We start from the raw sequence: 10,889 nt of genomic DNA, 5'->3' as shown, positions 1-10,889 counted from the left end.
AGTGGCATCACGGATTGCTTTTTCGCGTGGAAGCGAAGCGCGGCAGCACTTTGCTAGTTGGCGAGGCAGCGAACCGAGGCAGCGGTGTGCTTTTTTGCGAGGAGCGAAGAGACGCTCTGTTTTGCTTTTTGTGTCAGCCAATAGACACAGTGATTGCTTTTTTGCGAGGCCGTGAAGAGATGTATCGGCTAGTTAGTTTGCGAGGCACTGAAGAGACGCAGTCGTTCGTTAGTTAGTGATGCGGCGAATAGACGCAGCGGTCCACGTGTTCGCCAGGCAGCGAAGAGACGCAGCGGTTTGCTTTTTGGAGAGGCAGCGAAGAGAGGCAGAGGTTAGTTAGCTTGCGAGGCAGCGAAGAGATGCAGCGGTCTGCTTGTTGGCAAAGGGCAGCAAAGAGGCACCGTGGTTTCCTTTTGTGCGAGGCAGCGAACAGATAGAGCGGTTTGATTGTGCGTGAGGCAGCGAAGAGATGCAGCGGTGTGCTTGTTTGCGAGGCAGCGAACAGATTCAGCAGTCTGCTTTTTTGTGAGACAGCGAACATCCACAGTGGTTAGTTAATCTGCGAGGCAGCGAAGAGACGCCCCGGTTAGATATTTCGCGAGGCAGCGAACACATGCAGCAGTTTGCTTCTTCGCAACGCAGCGAAGTGACGCAGCCGTTTGCATCTTGGCGAGGGAGCGAAGAGATGCAGCGGTTAGTTAGTTGGCGAGGCATCCAAGAGGTGCAGCGGTGGGCTTGTTTAGGAGGCATCGAAGAAAAGCAGCAGCTAGTGAGTTGGCCATGTGGCGAAGAGACGCCACGGTTTGCTTGTTGGCGATGCAGTGAAGAGGTGCAGCAGTTTGCTTGCTCGTGAGGCAGCCAACAGATTCAGCAGTCTGCTTATTAGTGACACAGCGAACATGCACAGTGGTTCCTCATTCTGCGAGGCAGCGAAGAGATGCAGCACTTTGCTTGTCCAGCAGGTGGCGCAGTGGCATCATGGATTGCTTTTTCGCGGGGAAGCGAAGCGCGGCAGCACTTTGCTAGTTGGCGAGGCAGCGACCCGAGGCAGCGGTGTGCTTCTTCGCGAGGAGCGAAGAGACGCTCTGTTTTGCTTTTTGTGTCAGCCAATAGACACAGTGATTGCTTTTTTGCGAGGCCGTGAAGAGATGTATCGGCTAGTTAGTTTGCGAGGCACTGAAGAGACGCAGTCGTTCGTTAGTTAGTGATGCGGCGAATAGACGCAGCGGTCCACGTGTTCGCCAGGCAGCGAAGAGACGCAGCGGTTTGCTTTTGGGAGAGGCAGCGAAGAGAGGCAGAGGTTAGTTAGCTTGCGAGGCAGCGAAGAGATGCAGCGGTCTGCTTGTTGGCAAAGGGCAGCAAAGAGGCACCGTGGTTTCCTTTTGTGCGAGGCAGCGAACAGATAGAGCGGTTTGATTGTGCGTGAGGCAGCGAAGAGATGCAGCGGTGTGCTTGTTTGCGAGGCAGCGAACAGATTCAGCAGTCTGCTTTTTTGTGAGACAGCGAACATCCACAGTGGTTAGTTAATCTGCGAGGCAGCGAAGAGACGCCCCGGTTAGATATTTCGCGAGGCAGCGAACACATGCAGCAGTTTGCTTCTTCGCAACGCAGCGAAGTGACGCAGCCGTTTGCATCTTGGCGAGGCATCCAAGAGATGCAGCGGTGGGCTTGTTTAGGAGGCGTCGAAGAAAAGCAGCAGCTAGTGAGTTGGCCATGTGGCGAAGAGACGCCACGGTTTGCTTGTTGGCGATGCAGTGAAGAGGTGCAGCAGTTTGCTTGCTCGTGAGGCAGCCAACAGATTCAGCAGTCTGCTTATTAGTGACACAGCGAACATGCACAGTGGTTCCTCATTCTGCGAGGCAGCGAACAGAGGCAGCACTTTGCTTGTCCAGCAGGTGGCGCAGTGGCATCACGGATTGCTTTTTCGCGGGGAAGCGAAGCGCGGCAGCACTTTGCTAGTTGGCGAGGCAGCGACCCGAGGCAGCGGTGTGCTTCTTCGCGAGGAGCGAAGAGACGCTCTGTTTTGCTTTTTGTGTCAGCCAATAGACACAGTGATTGCTTTTTTGCGAGGCCGTGAAGAGATGTATCGGCTAGTTAGTTTGCGAGGCACTGAAGAGACGCAGTCGTTCGTTAGTTAGTGATGCGGCGAATAGACGCAGCGGTCCACGTGTTCGCCAGGCAGCGAAGAGACGCAGCGGTTTGCTTTTTGGAGAGGCAGCGAAGAGAGGCAGAGGTTAGTTAGCTTGCGAGGCAGCGAAGAGACGCAGCGGTCTGCTTGTTGGCAAAGGGCAGCAAAGAGGCACCGTGGTTTCCTTTTGTGCGAGGCAGCGAACAGATAGAGCGGTTTGATTGTGCGTGAGGCAGCGAAGAGATGCAGCGGTGTGCTTGTTTGCGAGGCAGCGAACAGATTCAGCAGTCTGCTTTTTTGTGAGACAGCGAACATCCACAGTGGTTAGTTAATCTGCGAGGCAGCGAAGAGACGCCCCGGTTAGATATTTCGCGAGGCAGCGAACACATGCAGCAGTTTGCTTCTTCGCAACGCAGCGAAGTGACGCAGCCGTTTGCATCTTGGCGAGGCATCCAAGAGATGCAGCGGTGGGCTTGTTTAGGAGGCGTCGAAGAAAAGCAGCAGCTAGTGAGTTGGCCATGCGGCGAAGAGACGCCACGGTTTGCTTGTTGGCGATGCAGTGAAGAGGTGCAGCAGTTTGCTTGCTCGTGAGGCAGCCAACAGATTCAGCAGTCTGCTTATTAGTGACACAGCGAACATGCACAGTGGTTCCTCATTCTGCGAGGCAGTGAACAGAGGCAGCACTTTGCTTGTCCAGCAGGTGGCGCAGTGGCATCACGGATTGCTTTTTCGCGTGGAAGCGAAGCGCGGCAGCACTTTGCTAGTTGGCGAGGCAGCGAACCGAGGCAGCGGTGTGCTTTTTTGCGAGGAGCGAAGAGACGCTCTGTTTTGCTTTTTGTGTCAGCCAATAGACACAGTGATTGCTTTTTTGCGAGGCCGTGAAGAGATGTATCGGCTAGTTAGTTTGCGAGGCACTGAAGAGACGCAGTCGTTCGTTAGTTAGTGATGCGGCGAATAGACGCAGCGGTCCACGTGTTCGCCAGGCAGCGAAGAGACGCAGCGGTTTGCTTTTTGGAGAGGCAGCGAAGAGAGGCAGAGGTTAGTAGGCTTGCGAGGCAGCGAAGAGACGCAGCGGTTTGCTTTTTGGAGAGGCAGCGAAGAGAGGCAGAGGTTAGTTAGCTTGCGAGGCAGCGAAGAGGCACCGTGGTTTGCTTTTGTGCGAGGCAGCGAACAGATAGAGCGGTTTGATTGTTCGTGAGGCAGCGAAGAGATGCAGCGGTGTGCTTGTTTGCGAGGCAGCGAACAGATTCAGCAGTCTGCTTTTTTGTGAGACAGCGAACATCCACAGTGGTTAGTTAATCTGCGAGGCAGCGAAGAGACGCCCCGGTTAGATATTTCGCGAGGCAGCGAACACATGCAGCAGTTTGCTTCTTCGCAACGCAGCGAAGTGACGCAGCCGTTTGCATCTTGGCGAGGGAGCGAAGAGATGCAGCGGTTAGTTAGTTGGCGAGGCATCCAAGAGGTGCAGCGGTGGGCTTGTTTAGGAGGCATCGAAGAAAAGCAGCAGCTAGTGAGTTGGCCATGTGGCGAAGAGACGCCACGGTTTGCTTGTTGGCGATGCAGTGAAGAGGTGCAGCAGTTTGTTTGCTCGTGAGGCAGCCAACAGATTCAGCAGTCTGCTTATTAGTGACACAGCGAACATGCACAGTGGTTCCTCATTCTGCGAGGCAGCGAAGAGATGCAGCACTTTGCTTGTCCAGCAGGTGGCGCAGTGGCATCACGGATTGCTTTTTCGCGGGGAAGCGAAGCGCGGCAGCACTTTGCTAGTTGGCGAGGCAGCGACCCGAGGCAGCGGTGTGCTTCTTCGCGAGGAGCGAAGAGACGCTCTGTTTTGCTTTTTGTGTCAGCCAATAGACACAGTGATTGCTTTTTTGCGAGGCCGTGAAGAGATGTATCGGCTAGTTAGTTTGCGAGGCACTGAAGAGACGCAGTCGTTCGTTAGTTAGTGATGCGGCGAATAGACGCAGCGGTCCACGTGTTCGCCAGGCAGCGAAGAGACGCAGCGGTTTGCTTTTTGGAGAGGCAGCGAAGAAAGGCAGAGGTTAGTTAGCTTGCGAGGCAGCGAAGAGGCACCGTGGTTTGCTTTTGTGCGAGGCAGCGAACAGATAGAGCGGTTTGATTGTTCGTGAGGCAGCGAATAGATGCAGCGGTGTGCTTGTTTGCGAGGCAGCGAACAGATTCAGCAGTCTGCTTTTTTGTGAGACAGCGAACATCCACAGTGGTTAGTTAATCTGCGAGGCAGCGAAGAGACGCCCCGGTTAGATATTTCGCGAGGCAGCGAACACATGCAGCAGTTTGCTTCTTCGCAACGCAGCGAAGTGACGCAGCCGTTTGCATCTTGGCGAGGGAGCGAAGAGATGCAGCGGTTAGTTAGTTGGCGAGGCATCCAAGAGGTGCAGCGGTGGGCTTGTTTAGGAGGCATCGAAGAAAAGCAGCAGCTAGTGAGTTGGCCATGTGGCGAAGAGACGCCACGGTTTGCTTGTTGGCGATGCAGTGAAGAGGTGCAGCAGTTTGCTTGCTCGTGAGGCAGCCAACAGATTCAGCAGTCTGCTTATTAGCGACACAGCGAACATGCACAGTGGTTCCTCATTCTGCGAGGCAGCGAAGAGATGCAGCACTTTGCTTGTCCAGCAGGTGGCGCAGTGGCATCACGGATTGCTTTTTCGCGGGGAAGCGAAGTGCGGCAGCACTTTGCTAGTTGGCGAGGCAGCGACCCGAGGCAGCGGTGTGCTTCTTCGCGAGGAGCGAAGAGACGCTCTGTTTTGCTTTTTCTGTCAGCCAATAGGCACAGTGATTGCTTTTTTGCGAGGCAGTGAACAGATGTATCGGCTAGTTAGTTTGCGAGGCACTGAAGAGACGCAGTCGTTCGTTAGTTAGTGATGCGGCGAATAGACGCAGCGGTCCACGTGTTCGCCAGGCAGCGAAGAGACGCAGCGGTTTGCTTTTTGGAGAGGCAGCGAAGAGAGGCAGAGGTTAGTTAGCTTGCGAGGCAGCGAAGAGACGCAGCGGTTTGCTTTTTGGAGAGGCAGCGAAGAGAGGCAGAGGTTAGTTAGCTTGCGAGGCAGCAAAGAGGCACCGTGGTTTGCTTTTGTGCGAGGCAGCGAACAGATAGAGCGGTTTGATTGTTCGTGAGGCAGCGAAGAGATGCAGCGGTGTGCTTGTTTGCGAGGCAGCGAACAGATTCAGCAGTCTGCTTTTTTGTGAGACAGCGAACATCCACAGTGGTTAGTTAATCTGCGAGGCAGCGAAGAGACGCCCCGGTTAGATATTTCGCGAGGCAGCGAACACATGCAGCAGTTTGCTTCTTCGCAACGCAGCGAAGTGACGCAGCCGTTTGCATCTTGGCGAGGCATCCAAGAGATGCAGCGGTGGGCTTGTTTAGGAGGCATCGAAGAAAAGCAGCAGCTAGTGAGTTGGCCATGTGGCGAAGAGACGCCACGGTTTGCTTGTTGGCGATGCAGTGAAGAGGTGCAGCAGTTTGCTTGCTCGTGAGGCAGCCAACAGATTCAGCAGTCTGCTTATTAGTGACACAGCGAACATGCACAGTGGTTCCTCATTCTGCGAGGCAGCGAACAGAGGCAGCACTTTGCTTGTCCAGCAGGTGGTGCAGTGGCATCACGGATTGCTTTTTCGCGGGGAAGCGAAGCGCGGCAGCACTTTGCTAGTTGGCGAGGCAGCGACCCGAGGCAGCGGTGTGCTTCTTCGCGAGGAGCGAAGAGACGCTCTGTTTTGCTTTTTGTGTCAGCCAATAGACACAGTGATTGCTTTTTTGCGAGGCCGTGAAGAGATGTATCGGCTAGTTAGTTTGCGAGGCACTGAAGAGACGCAGTCGTTCGTTAGTTAGTGATGCGGCGAATAGACGCAGCGGTCCACGTGTTCGCCAGGCAGCGAAGAGACGCAGTGGTTTGCTTTTTGGAGAGGCAGCGAAGAGAGGCAGAGGTTAGTTAGCTTGCGAGGCAGCGAAGAGATGCAGCGGTCTGCTTGTTGGCAAAGGGCAGCAAAGAGGCACCGTGGTTTCCTTTTGTGCGAGGCAGCGAACAGATAGAGCGGTTTGATTGTGCGTGAGGCAGCGAAGAGATGCAGCGGTGTGCTTGTTTGCGAGGCAGCGAACAGATTCAGCAGTCTGCTTTTTTGTGAGACAGCGAACATCCACAGTGGTTAGTTAATCTGCGAGGCAGCGAAGAGACGCCCCGGTTAGATATTTCGCGAGGCAGCGAACACATGCAGCAGTTTGCTTCTTCGCAACGCAGCGAAGTGACGCAGCCGTTTGCATCTTGGCGAGGCATCCAAGAGATGCAGCGGTGGGCTTGTTTAGGAGGCGTCGAAGAAAAGCAGCAGCTAGTGAGTTGGCCATGTGGCGAAGAGACGCCACGGTTTGCTTGTTGGCGATGCAGTGAAGAGGTGCAGCAGTTTGCTTGCTCGTGAGGCAGCCAACAGATTCAGCAGTCTGCTTATTAGCGACACAGCGAACATGCACAGTGGTTCCTCATTCTGCGAGGCAGTGAACAGAGGCAGCACTTTGCTTGTCCAGCAGGTGGCGCAGTGGCATCACGGATTGCTTTTTTGCGTGGAAGCGAAGCGCGGCAGCACTTTGCTAGTTGGCGAGGCAGCGACCCGAGGCAGCGGTGTGCTTTTTTGCGAGGAGCGAAGAGACGCTCTGTTTTGCTTTTTGTGTCAGCCAATAGACACAGTGATTGCTTTTTTGCGAGGCCGTGAAGAGATGTATCGGCTAGTTAGTTTGCGAGGCACTGAAGAGACGCAGTCGTTCGTTAGTTAGTGATGCGGCGAATAGACGCAGCGGTCCACGTGTTCGCCAGGCAGCGAAGAGACGCAGCGGTTTGCTTTTTGGAGAGGCAGCGAAGAGAGGCAGAGGTTAGTTAGCTTGCGAGGCAGCGAAGAGACGCAGCGGTTTGCTTTTTGGAGAGGCAGCGAAGAGAGGCAGAGGTTAGTTAGCTTGCGAGGCAGCGAAGAGGCACCGTGGTTTGCTTTTGTGCGAGGCAGCGAACAGATAGAGCGGTTTGATTGTTCGTGAGGCAGCGAAGAGATGCAGCGGTGTGCTTGTTTGCGAGGCAGCGAACAGATTCAGCAGTCTGCTTTTTTGTGAGACAGCGAACATCCACAGTGGTTAGTTATTCTGCGAGGCAGCGAAGAGACGCCCCGGTTAGTTATTTCGCGAGGCAGCGAACACGTGCAGCGGTTTGCTTCTTCGCAACGCAGCGAAGTGACGCAGCCGTTTGCATCTTGGCGAGGGAGCGAAGAGATGCAGCGGTTAGTTAGTTGGCGAGGCATCCAAGAGGTGCAGCGGTGGGCTTGTTTAGGAGGCATCGAAGAAAAGCAGCAGCTAGTGAGTTGGCCATGTGGCGAAGAGACGCCACGGTTTGCTTGTTGGCGATGCAGTGAAGAGGTGCAGCAGTTTGCTTGCTCGTGAGGCAGCCAACAGATTCAGCAGTCTGCTTATTAGCGACACAGCGAACATGCACAGTGGTTCCTCATTCTGCGAGGCAGCGAAGAGATGCAGCACTTTGCTTGTCCAGCAGGTGGCGCAGTGGCATCACGGATTGCTTTTTCGCGGGGAAGCGAAGCGCGGCAGCACTTTGCTAGTTGGCGAGGCAGCGACCCGAGGCAGCGGTGTGCTTCTTCGCGAGGAGCGAAGAGACGCTCTGTTTTGCTTTTTGTGTCAGCCAATAGACACAGTGATTGCTTTTTTGCGAGGCCGTGAAGAGATGTATCGGCTAGTTAGTTTGCGAGGCACTGAAGAGACGCAGTCGTTCGTTAGTTAGTGATGCGGCGAATAGACGCAGCGGTCCACGTGTTGGCCAGGCAGCGAAGAGACGCAGCGGTTTGCTTTTTGGAGAGGCAGCGAAGAGAGGCAGAGGTTAGTTAGCTTGCGAGGCAGCGAAGAGATGCAGCGGTCTGCTTGTTGGCAAAGGGCAGCAAAGAGGCACCGTGGTTTCCTTTTGTGCGAGGCAGCGAACAGATAGAGCGGTTTGATTGTGCGTGAGGCAGCGAAGAGATGCAGCGGTGTGCTTGTTTGCGAGGCAGCGAACAGATTCAGCAGTCTGCTTTTTTGTGAGACAGCGAACATCCACAGTGGTTAGTTAATCTGCGAGGCAGCGAAGAGACGCCCCGGTTAGATATTTCGCGAGGCAGCGAACACATGCAGCAGTTTGCTTCTTCGCAACGCAGCGAAGTGACGCAGCCGTTTGCATCTTGGCGAGGGAGCGAAGAGATGCAGCGGTTAGTTAGTTGGCGAGGCATCCAAGAGGTGCAGCGGTGGGCTTGTTTAGGAGGCATCGAAGAAAAGCAGCAGCTAGTGAGTTGGCCATGTGGCGAAGAGACGCCACGGTTTGCTTGTTGGCGATGCAGTGAAGAGGTGCAGCAGTTTGCTTGTCCAGCAGGTGGCGCAGTGGCATCACGGATTGCTTTTTCGCGTGGAAGCGAAGCGCGGCAGCACTTTGCTAGTTGGCGAGGCAGCGACCCGAGGCAGCGGTGTGCTTTTTCGCGAGGAGCGAAGAGACGCTCTGTTTTGCTTTTTGTGTCAGCCAATAGACACAGTGATTGCTTTTTTGCGAGGCAGTGAAGAGATGTATCGGCTAGTTAGTTTGCGAGGCACTGAAGAGACGCAGTCGTTCGTTAGTTAGTGATGCGGCGAATAGACGCAGCGGTCCACGTGTTCACCAGGCAGCGAAGAGACGCAGCGGTTTGCTTTTTGGAGAGGCAGCGAAGAGAGGCAGAGGTTAGTTAGCTTGCGAGGCAGCGAAGAGATGCAGCGGTCTGCTTGTTGGCAAAGGGCAGCAAAGAGGCACCGTGGTTTCCTTTTGTGCGAGGCAGCGAACAGATAGAGCGGTTTGATTGTGCGTGAGGCAGCGAAGAGATGCAGCGGTGTGCTTGTTTGCGAGGCAGCGAACAGATTCAGCAGTCTGCTTTTTTGTGAGACAGCGAACATCCACAGTGGTTAGTTAATCTGCGAGGCAGCGAAGAGACGCCCCGGTTAGATATTTCGCGAGGCAGCGAACACATGCAGCAGTTTGCTTCTTCGCAACGCAGCGAAGTGACGCAGCCGTTTGCATCTTGGCGAGGCATGCAAGAGATGCAGCGGTGGGCTTGTTTAGGAGGCGTCGAAGAAAAGCAGCAGCTAGTGAGTTGGCCATGTGGCGAAGAGACGCCACGGTTTGCTTGTTGGCGATGCAGTGAAGAGGTGCAGCAGTTTGCTTGCTCGTGAGGCAGCCAACAGATTCAGCAGTCTGCTTATTAGCGACACAGCGAACATGCACAGTGGTTCCTCATTCTGCGAGGCAGCGGACAGAGGCAGCACTTTGCTTGTCCAGCAGGTGGCGCAGTGGCATCACGGATTGCTTTTTCGCGTGGAAGCGAAGCGCGGCAGCACTTTGCTAGTTGGCGAGGCAGCAAACCGAGGCAGCGGTGTGCTTTTTTGCGAGGAACGAAGAGACGCTCTGTTTTGCTTTTTGTGTCAGCCAATAGACACAGTGATTGCTTTTTTGCGAGGCCGTGAAGAGATGTATCGGCTAGTTAGTTTGCGAGGCACTGAAGAGACGCAGTCGTTCGTTAGTTAGTGATGCGGCGAATAGACGCAGCGGTCCACGTGTTCGCCAGGCAGCGAAGAGACGCAGCGGTTTGCTTTTTGGAGAGGCAGCGAAGAGAGGCAGAGGTTAGTTAGCTTGCGAGGCAGCGAAGAGACGCAGCGGTTTGCTTTTTGGAGAGGCAGCGAAGAGAGGCAGAGGTTAGTTAGCTTGCGAGGCAGCGAAGAGGCACCGTGGTTTGCTTTTGTGCGAGGCAGCGAACAGATAGAGCGGTTTGATTGTTCGTGAGGCAGCGAAGAGATGCAGCGGTGTGCTTGTTTGCGAGGCAGCGAACAGATTCAGCAGTCTGCTTTTTTGTGAGACAGCGAACATCCACAGTGGTTAGTTATTCTGCGAGGCAGCGAAGAGACGCCCCGGTTAGTTATTTCGCGAGGCAGCGAACACGTGCAGCGGTTTGCTTCTTCGCAACGCAGCGAAGTGACGCAGCCGTTTGCATCTTGGCGAGGGAGCGAAGAGATGCAGCGGTTAGTTAGTTGGCGAGGCATCCAAGAGGTGCAGCGGTGGGCTTGTTTAGGAGGCATCGAAGAAAAGCAGCAGCTAGTGAGTTGGCCATGTGGCGAAGAGACGCCACGGTTTGCTTGTTGGCGATGCAGTGAAGAGGTGCAGCAGTTTGCTTGCTCGTGAGGCAGCCAACAGATTCAGCAGTCTGCTTATTAGTGACACAGCGAACATGCACAGTGGTTCCTCATTCTGCGAGGCAGCGAACAGAGGCAGCACTTTGCTTGTCCAGCAGGTGGCGCAGTGGCATCATGGATTGCTTTTTCGCGGGGAAGCGAAGCGCGGCAGCACTTTGCTAGTTGGCGAGGCAGCGACCCGAGGCAGCGGTGTGCTTCTTGCGAGGAGCGAAGAGACGCTCTGTTTTGCTTTTTGTGTCAGCCAATAGACACAGTGATTGCTTTTTTGCGAGGCCGTGAAGAGATGTATCGGCTAGTTAGTTTGCGAGGCACTGAAGAGACGCAGTCGTTCGTTAGTTAGTGATGCGGCGAATAGACGCAGCGGTCCACGTGTTCGCCAGGCAGCGAAGAGACGCAGCGGTTTGCTTTTGGGAGAGGCAGCGAAGAGAGGCAGAGGTTAGTTAGCTTGCGAGGCAGCGAAGAGATGCAGCGGTCTGCTTGTTGGCAAAGGGCAGCAAAGAGGCACCGTGGTTTCCTTTTGTGCGA

This window comes from Apteryx mantelli, unplaced genomic scaffold, assembly GCF_036417845.1.
Source record: "Apteryx mantelli isolate bAptMan1 unplaced genomic scaffold, bAptMan1.hap1 HAP1_SCAFFOLD_39, whole genome shotgun sequence".
NCBI lineage: Eukaryota > Metazoa > Chordata > Aves > Apterygiformes > Apterygidae > Apteryx > Apteryx mantelli.
Note: the sequence above shows the minus strand (reverse complement) of the source record.